Here is a 9,428-nt window from a genome sequence, read left to right as displayed (position 1 = left end):
ACTAGGCTGTTCTGAAGGGACCTATATACAATGCAATAGAGGAAAAGTACCTATACAATTTCAGTCGTTGTATGTGTAATCAACATCAATGCACAGAAGTGCAAATTACAGGAACTACAAGCTTGGAGCCCAATCTAATGCGTTATTGTAAAGTCTGTGCCTTGGAGTTTACTGGAGGCAAACCAGGGGAACATGGTTAACCTATCCAATTTCATGGTATTGTGTAGATCTCTCGTTGTTCTAGAAACTGCAACTCTTAGTATTTCCTTTGAGTTCTCTGTGCCTATTTTGATTCTTGGAATGTGTCAGACATATGCTGCTGGGGAACAAATAGTGCCAAACTGCTTTCTCAACCTCTCCTACCTGTCCTCACACCATTGCATCCAAAAAACATAGTTATTTCCTACAGTGAAAGTTCAGGGAGCAAGCTGAGCTGCCTTCAGCAGTACTTAGATGGGTCAAAAGTTCATATGGAAGAGCATACTTTGATGGCCACCTTCTTCCTCCTGGAGAGAATGCCTCATTCTGCAGTGTTCTGGTGGCATCAAGCAGCATACTTTGGATGCCTGCTACTTACAGAAATCTGTAGATTGGCCATGCACTGCTACATGCACAGATTTGAAATTGTTTCCATTTTTGCAGAACAGTCCTTCAACTACTCATTAATTTGGGCTCCATGTTCCACTTTCTTCCATGGTCTGTATTTGCCAATCTGGTCCATGGGTCAAAGGAAGTTATTTCCTTGTTAGCAGTGTTTGTTAAGATGGATTCTTCCCCTTACTGACATCTTCAAGACCCTGAAGAGAAGGTGAGACTGAGAAGGTACCCTGGAACCTTTCTTGGAACAGATGTGATGTCAAAGTGCACCAGCAAACAAATCTCATTAAGATACCTCATCCTGGCACCAACTACTTGGCAGGTATCGTGAATAAGAGAATGCAGGCCCTGTTAAAATTTAAAGAACTTCTTAACCTGCTTGAAGAAGGCATGCAGAAGAACTTTAGGATTAGTCTTGTGCTTCATGAAAAAAAGTCTTTGTGGTTGTGATGTATGCAGGTTATCCTCATTTATCAAGACAAGAGCTATAAGGTTCTTGCATTTTAAGGATTGCTATTATCAGTATTCCATGTGGTTAAATCTTGAAGAGCAATCATGAATATACAGGATGTTGAGTTTTGTTAGAAAACTAAATTCATTTATGTAATCCACTAAAAACCACCTCTTTGGCCTGTTTGGTCAAAGGAATGAGTTGACCATTATTCAAGACTGGTTTACAGGACCATTGCTGGTAATGCTTATGAGACATATAAAATAAATATCTATAGATAAGTATCTATAATGATTTCTTGCTTCACTTCCTAAAGTTTTGCTATCTCCTTAGTAAGTCTGAATGCAACTCTAGTGACTGATTAACCCCAGTTTTGTTTCACTAGTATGCTATAAACAAAAAGAGCAACAAGTGTCCAGGCAGGCAGGCAGCCTTTAAACAGTTCAGCTTAGGAGAAGACATGGTTATTTTTCTTTCAACACAGAAAATGGTAAACACACAGCCACTCAACCTTTGCCAGACTCCTGAATGTTATCAGGACCTTCACCTGAAGAAGCATACAAGATTGTAGCCTTCATTTTATTGCTATTTACATGGCAATTAGTAATCCTAAAGTCACCACATGGCCCTGGCTGCCCATTCTTTTCCAGATGGACTTGAATTATATGTAGTAATTTTTTCTGCCTAGTTTCTCAGAGACTCATGCAACAAAGATTCTTCAACTCACGTGGACCCCTCATTTACTAGTTAGAATCTGAGCAGCTTCCTAAAACACTTCCTTAAAAGGTTCTAACCTTCCTTTTGACGTCTATGAAAAATTGTGTCCAGCCAAGCATGTGAAAGAACGTGAAGAACTGGACAAACCTGACATATACAGGAAAAAAGGCAAGTCAACTCATCTATACTTGCTAGACAAATATGTTTGCTTTCCCGATAGTTCTGAGAACCACCTTCATGAGACATCAAGGTGAGATCAGGGTGACTGTCTGACAGGATAGGATCTATCCCCATGCAGGTTCTCCAAATGCTGTGTGGCATCTAATAGGAAAGTTTCAACTTTAGACATTTTGACAATACTCTTACCAGTCCCTCTGGAGCTTTCTCCATACAAAAATGTTTTCTCCATGATAAATTCTCAGCTTGAAGCCAAATAAGATGAAAATTCTTTGAATGATACAACCTTACACATATTTCTCCCTAGAGAGTGATCCTTGCATCAGCTGTCATCCCTACCCTGAGGCAGAGTGCAGCTTTTTTGAGAAAAAAAACGTCGGAACCACTAAACTTCTTTTTCTGTTTTAAGCAGGCCTAGCATGCTACAGGAACATTCAATTTTTCTTAAGATCTTCCACTCAATGGTACTGGTTCATTTATTTATTTATGTGCAAACAACCCTAAAAGAGCACACCTCCCAGGTTTGCAGTGTCTCCTCCAAATAGCAAAGCATCATCCTCACACAGACTAAAGTGTAAATAACAAGGGAGCAACAACACCAGCCTCCCACTGCCAACAAGAACACAGATCAATACAAAATCACCAGATCCTTTGGGATCCAAAAGGCACCCTGTCCTCAGGTTGCCTCCCCAGCCCCACTTTGTTCCCCTTAGCAAACAACAGCTGCTCCAAGCAGTGTGGAGGGACTCCTGTACACATTCACAAATACAGAGATTTGCCAACCTCCAGGGCACAGCTTCCAGCTATTTTGCACCAAAAGCTTGTTTCAGTTTGCAGTCTCAATCAAGAAGTAACTGTGTGAACATACTGGCGCTCAAGGCTTCTCAGTAAAATTATTAACTTATTATTAATTTAATTAATAATTAAAATTATTAACAAGTGCCCTCACCTAGCAATGTTCATCCCAGAATATTAGTCCCTACTTTCAGATGGGACCAGCCTCAGCTGTCACTGCAGCCCACCCCATTTTTCTAATACCTGACTGCTGCCCAAAACTCCTTGGCCACAGAATGGCAGTGTCACTCTTGTACAGCACCAGACACTTTCCAGGGTCTCACCCTGTCTGTACTACGAGATTTGGACCAAATCCATTACTCTAAATTGATATTGTTGCATTATTGCAGATCAGGCATCACGTAATAGACACAGTGGTTAATATGGTTAATATGCTCAATAAGGCTAATTTCATGGGTGAACATATCTTCAATATGGACAAGACTAAACAACCAAATTAAAATGTAGGTGATCATAAATACTTTAAAGCCTTATCTATGCATACAGGGACATCCTGATGGGTCTGAAGAGAGGGAAACCTCTGGGAAAGAGGCAGTGGGGAGCAGTGCCGTCAGACTAAGAGTGCTAACCTTCTCCTCCACCAGCACAGTTGTTTGTAAAGTATTATCTTTCTTCAGTGCAGTTATGGTTTTGTGCTGGTTTTGCCTGGGGTAGAGTTAATTTTCTTCATAGTAGCTCGTATGGAACTATATTTTTGTTTGCGATGAAAATATTGTTGATGACAATGTTTTACTTACTGCCGACCTGTGCTTACACAGAACCAAGGCCTTTTCTGCTTTTCACACCACCCCACCAGTGGGTGGGCTAGGGGTGCAAAAGAATTTGGGAGGGGTCACAACTGGGACAGCTGACCCCAACTGACCTAAGGGGTGTCCCATACCATATCTGTCATGTTCAGCATAAAAAGTGGGGGAAGGTTGCCAAGGGCCCCACTGCTCAGGGACTCGCTGGGCATCAGTTGGTTGGTGGTGAGCAATTGTTTTCATTTGCATCACTTGTCTTCTCTTTTTTTTTCTTTTTTTTTTCCTTTTCATTACAAATTTGTGTTATTGCCATATTTTATTTTATCTCAATTATTAAACTGTTCTTATCTCAACCCATGAGTTTTCTCACTTTTACGTTTCCAATTCTCTTCCCCATGCTGCTGGGGACGGAGTGAGCAAGTGGCCATGTGATGCTTGGTTGTCGGATGGGGTTAAACCACGACGGGCTGTTGGGTTAAGCTGGCTTTTTCAAACGGATGCATCTTTATGTCTGAACACTGCTTCCAGCTTAAAGCTGGCGCTCTCCAGTTCAACTTGCACCTCACATGGGTGCAAGCTAAATGGGTGTAACTAGTAAAAGGGACTTTAAATTCATACAAATAACCATCCAGGTCATGCTGATTTCATTAAGGCAATTCAATTTCATTTAAAACTGGTAAAACTTCCACAAGCAGACAAGCCCTGTCTACAGAATAGCAGACCTACTTCTGCTGGATTTGGTAACATGGGGTAATGCATTCCACACTGCCAAAGCTTTCCGGCAGGAAGAAATGCCCATCAGTTTCTGCCAGTCCACCTCTGAAGCTGTGTTTGTGTTGATAGCTTCCAAGGCATGGGATTGTTTTCTCTCTGTCATGGTGTTTAACAGAATAGTTATGGATCAGAAAAGAGCTACATCATTAAGGCAGCGGGTGGGGATATGCTGCTGAGCACAGCTGCCCTTTGCTCGTGTTGCTTCCAGGGACACAGCACAGCTTGAGGGGACAGACAGAGACTTTCCTAGAGCTGTGAGTATGCATGCCCTGAAATTGGGTAGCAATACTTTACCCCGGCCTGCCTGGGCCTACAGACAGGCTTCTGGAGTCAGTTCGCCACACTAACATCTGTGCTCAGTGACAAGATGCTCATTTGTTTGAACCTGAAAGAAGTTCCTGTGCAAATCATGCTCACCTGGAGCACCGGCTTCATGGTGTCCCTCTGAGGAACAGGTATGCCTTACTCATCCCCTGCTCTCCAGAGCTATGCTGCCAGATCTGAACATCCCTTGATGGGCAAACACAGAAACTGAAGTCATTTGGGTCTAGTCATGAATCCTCCTGGACTTCCCCACTTGGTTATTCATGCAGTCAGAGCAGGAGAGCATGAATATGCTAGAGAAAAACTCATTGCAGTGGACAAGGAAGGGCAAAGAGAGCAGCTCTGTACCTTTCTAAGCCACTGACTTGCATCCATAGGAGATGCGAGGTCTAGCCATGGCTCTGCCTCCCCAGCTGCCAGTGAGCAGATGAAGAGAGGGATACAGGAACCAAACTGTGTCTCTCAAGGCAATGTGAAACTAGGGGCAGGTAACAAAGAGATTTGAGGGAAATGGCAAGCAGATAAGCCAGTCATCAGTTCTCTGTAGTTGCTTCATAAAGAATACAATCAGTGTGGAATGATGTACAGCAAAGAGAAAAATGATGTACAGCAAAGAATTTTTTGGAAATCTACATGCTCTAAAGTTCACTTTTAACCCTAACTTGGTGATAAAAAGAAATGTATAAAATGTTTGAAAAGGAGTTGAAAAAGGGTTACAGATGAAGCAGATGTTCACAGATCTGGAGTGCCTACTGTTATAAAAATCTCAGGAACATACTGCGGTGAGACCTCTGACTTAGTACATACATTATCATGGATGTAATTCTCTGTTGCTTGAGCAATGAGTTGAATTAGCTCACCTCAGGTGAGCTGAGGGGCAGAAAAGAAATGCCTGCTGCCTTCTATATCATGTTTTGTTCAAGGCATTTACACATTCAAGGCTATGATAAACTACTGCCTATGATGCCAGATCTGTTGTTGCGCTGCACTGCTATAAATTACTCCTGCAAAAAGAAAGGATGCAGCATAAAAATGGGATGATATTAATGCTTCACTGTTTGTTTCTCAGGGCTGCCTGTTCACTTTGCTGCGTTGTCTCTGCTTAGCTCCTTCCACACCATCTGCACTGCTCACCTGTGTCCCTGGCTCCTAGGGTGAAGCAGGCACACACACTGGCTTTGTGCTTGCTATCCTCCAGCAGCCACTTCTCCTGTTTTCTAGCTTTGGCACATACTGGCCCATGTTCCTCATGTTAATGCTGTTATTTGCTAATACCATTAATACCATCGTCTCCCCTTTTCTACCCAAAGATGATTACTGAGAATAATTCCTTTGGAAGACAAGCTTTTCCTCTGCCCCTGAGGTAATTAGGAGGTTCTTTGAAGAATATTTAAAGGAAAGCCTTTGCCCTCTAATATCTCCAGCCATGTCTTTGTGCTCAGGTAAAAGTGCTAGCAGTATTCCAGAGCCAGGCCCTGGCAGTTCAGGAGGCCCACAGGGGCAAGCAAGGTTTCTAGACAAGAAGCAGCCTGTATCTTTCCCCACTAGAGCCTGTGACTGGCTGTTGGTACTCCAATAATTTCTTACTCTGTTGCTGTTCCATGTAATATCTGCACTGCTAGGGCTTGGTGCTTTGGGATTCACAGGTACTCCCCCCTTTGTTTATTTTTCAGGCTTGTCTTTAGTTCTGGAGTTGCAATAAATGCTCATTGTACCTGAGAAACAGAAAATAAGATTCTGTCAAATTTCAGTATTTGAATTTATGAACTTAACCAAAATTGGCTGCAGATTTGTCATTGCAATGAATCCTGCTGCTTAAAATGCCTGCAAACTTCTTCATGCAACCCTGCTGTGTGAGTATATGTATGTGCATGACACCGCATCCTTTAGTACTTATGAAAAACATACCAATATTGTATAAATAAGTAGACATTGATTTTTGCTGAGAACATAAAGATTTATGGAAGTAGGCAGTGCTGTGTGGCAGAAACTACGACAGCAGTTTCTAGAAAAATCTATAAAATATTTTACATTTGAGATATAGAAAAAAATTCCATTAAAAAATGAATCCAAATAGACAGATCCCTTTGTGGAAAATAGATTGCTTCTGGTAGTGGGCAAGGTTAAGTTTTAAAGGCAACTGGTTTACAACAAATGAAACTCTTTGTCCAAATTTGAACACAAATGGCTTCCTTTTAGATTCTGGAGATTTTCAAGGAGGATCTCAGTGGAGCAAGAAGAGTACAGGCTAAACACCTGCACAATGGCCCTGAGGCAAAAAATATAAACTAAGCAAATAGGGAGATGTACCCCTGTCAGGCAGACAGTAAAACTGTGCTGTTGTTTCAAGGTGGAAAAATTACATTCAAAGTTGACTGATTCAGGTCTGCTGGTAACAGCAATAAGTAGAAGCTGTAATAAGGACCACGTAGAGGGTTCCCTGTCCATGATACGCCATCCAGACCTAGGGATTGTAGCAGTGACTGAGAAGTACGTGTTTTCCAGTGTCAGTCCACTTTTACACTGACACACAAGGTAAATCTTGAGACTGATTTAGAAATTGTGCTACAGCAAACACCTCAGCAGCCAGCACATACAGAGGAAATGCCCAGCCTTAATTCTCCATGACATCATGCTTAACAATTGTCAAGAGTAAGTAGAAAAACACAATCCAGAAGCATAGTATATCCCAGATACTTTGGAAGGAACATAATCTACAGTACCAGAAACACAAATGCAGTCCATATAGCTGATTTCCTCCTGTACTGCATGTATTCATAAACTCTGCAGAATACTTGGACTGTGGCTATTGTGTTTCTGCTCATGTGTGGGCTATACAAAAGGATAAGGGACTTATTATCATGCTTGATGTGCTAGAACTTTTTGCTGAAAAGGTCCTATACTTTGGGCAAGGGGAAGAGAACAAGAACTGGAATGGTTTTAGAGAAGAAACATATCAAACTGGGAAAGTTCTGGTGATTTTGTTTGTAGCTCTTAATGATTAGTTGCTTCTATCTTTACAATTAATTCTTTGTCAGTATTACTACAAATGCCTTCAATTTCCTCCTTGTCCCCCAACGGACTTCAGCTCATTAATATGCAGCTCTAAGCAAGTATTGAAGCTGTCGTGCATTTCAAATCTCCCCAAGGAAGCTTTTTAAAATTGTAAGTAAGACCTGATACTGAGACTTATTAGCACCAAACCTGGAAAAAAAAGCTTCTGTGCAGGCAGCAATGACTCTTCAAGTTACAGTTGCTGTCACCTTTTTTATCCTGAAATTTATTATAAATGTGAATACCTCAAAGGATTTCTTTGATGCAGCCAACATTTCCAACTCTCAGAAACTGCTGTTTATGGATAGAACTGGGCTTGTGCCAGCATCTCAGATTTGAGTGATAAAGCTGAACTTCTAGGTCAGATTTAATTGCACCCACACTGAGAAATACTCAGAAGAAATCCAGTGAAGGCAGCAGAGGGATAGTACACCATGTCAAATGCACAGCGGTGGGATGGAGAAACTGGAAGTTTGTATACTTGCTAAAAGGCAGGTCATAACACTCCACAGATGTGTCAGATTTAGATCAAGGTCAAAGTCCAGCCACAATGTTTTGAGACCAGCTTTCGCTCAAACCTCTGATACTTAAGCTTGCATCCAAGGTTTGGATCTTGTCCACTTACTTATGTCTGAACAGCTCCATTTTTTCAGCTCTGTCTTCAATTAAGAAGAACAATCAGTCTAACTTCTAAACTGCTAGCGTAAATGATTTGCCAGGACTAAGGTGAAGGCAGACTCCCATGACTACAGTTACAGTAACACAAAGAATGTGTAAACTTGAAATTGAGAGGTAGCTGTGGAGCTGCCTGCCATTGGCATGTTGGTGATTCTGCTAACTAATCATCTTTCATTAGTGACACATTGAGCGTGAGGTTTTGGTAAGAGGAAACTAAACCAACTTCCACATAAGGGAGCCTAAAGAGAGGGAGAAGGCCATTCTTCAACACTTCTCAGAGAGAAAGGTGTTATTCCAGAGAAAGGGTTCTTAGCAGAGCTTCTTGGTAAAGTGATACTACAGTTTCCCAAACATTGTCCAGCACAAAATAACTGGAAAGATTTTAGCAGCAAAACACCTCAAACTGGAATTTGGAATATCCCTCAGCTTCCGAAAGAGTTCACAATTCAATAAAGCCTTTCTTGAATGACCCAGAATATCAGTAAATACTGACACCTGTCAGGAGGGAGAGCTGATCCAACAGAGCTATTGCCCAATAAAGCTGCAAAATTGCAAGTTGTGAGAGGTGCTCTTCCAATGCACCTTCTTAACTGCTCCCCCAAACATGAGACATGAGGAAACGCAGGTTTGCTACTGAAACTCTTCAGGCTCAAATGACAATTTCATCGTGTCCTGAGGTCCCAATTTCCTGATTAGAGGTGTTCTTCTTCCTCACCAGTCCTGACCCTACTTCTCCACTTCCAACCAAACTTAGCCATCAGCTACGGGCCGTGAAAGCCACCCTCCTCTAGATCCTGCTCTGTGTATAGGATCCACTCCTTTCCTGGTGGGCTACTCCATCTGCTCCAGCACCCCTTCAGCCACGCTGCTGGCAGGCACCCAGGCTGCCGCTGACTCCCGAAGGCCTGGGTGTGAACCCATCTCCTTCGGGATGCTTGCTGGAGCCCTCACTCAGCCGGGCGGCCCTGCATCTCCTAGATGGAGTTCCGCCTCGGAAAAGGCACGCTCCGAAAGCCCTTCGCAGCCGTGCCGGGGCTCCCCCCGGCACGGCAGACACT

Source organism: Neopelma chrysocephalum, unplaced genomic scaffold (assembly GCF_003984885.1).
Source record: "Neopelma chrysocephalum unplaced genomic scaffold, ASM398488v2 Primary Assembly neopelma1_23, whole genome shotgun sequence".
Lineage (NCBI taxonomy): Eukaryota > Metazoa > Chordata > Aves > Passeriformes > Pipridae > Neopelma > Neopelma chrysocephalum.
Note: the sequence above shows the minus strand (reverse complement) of the source record.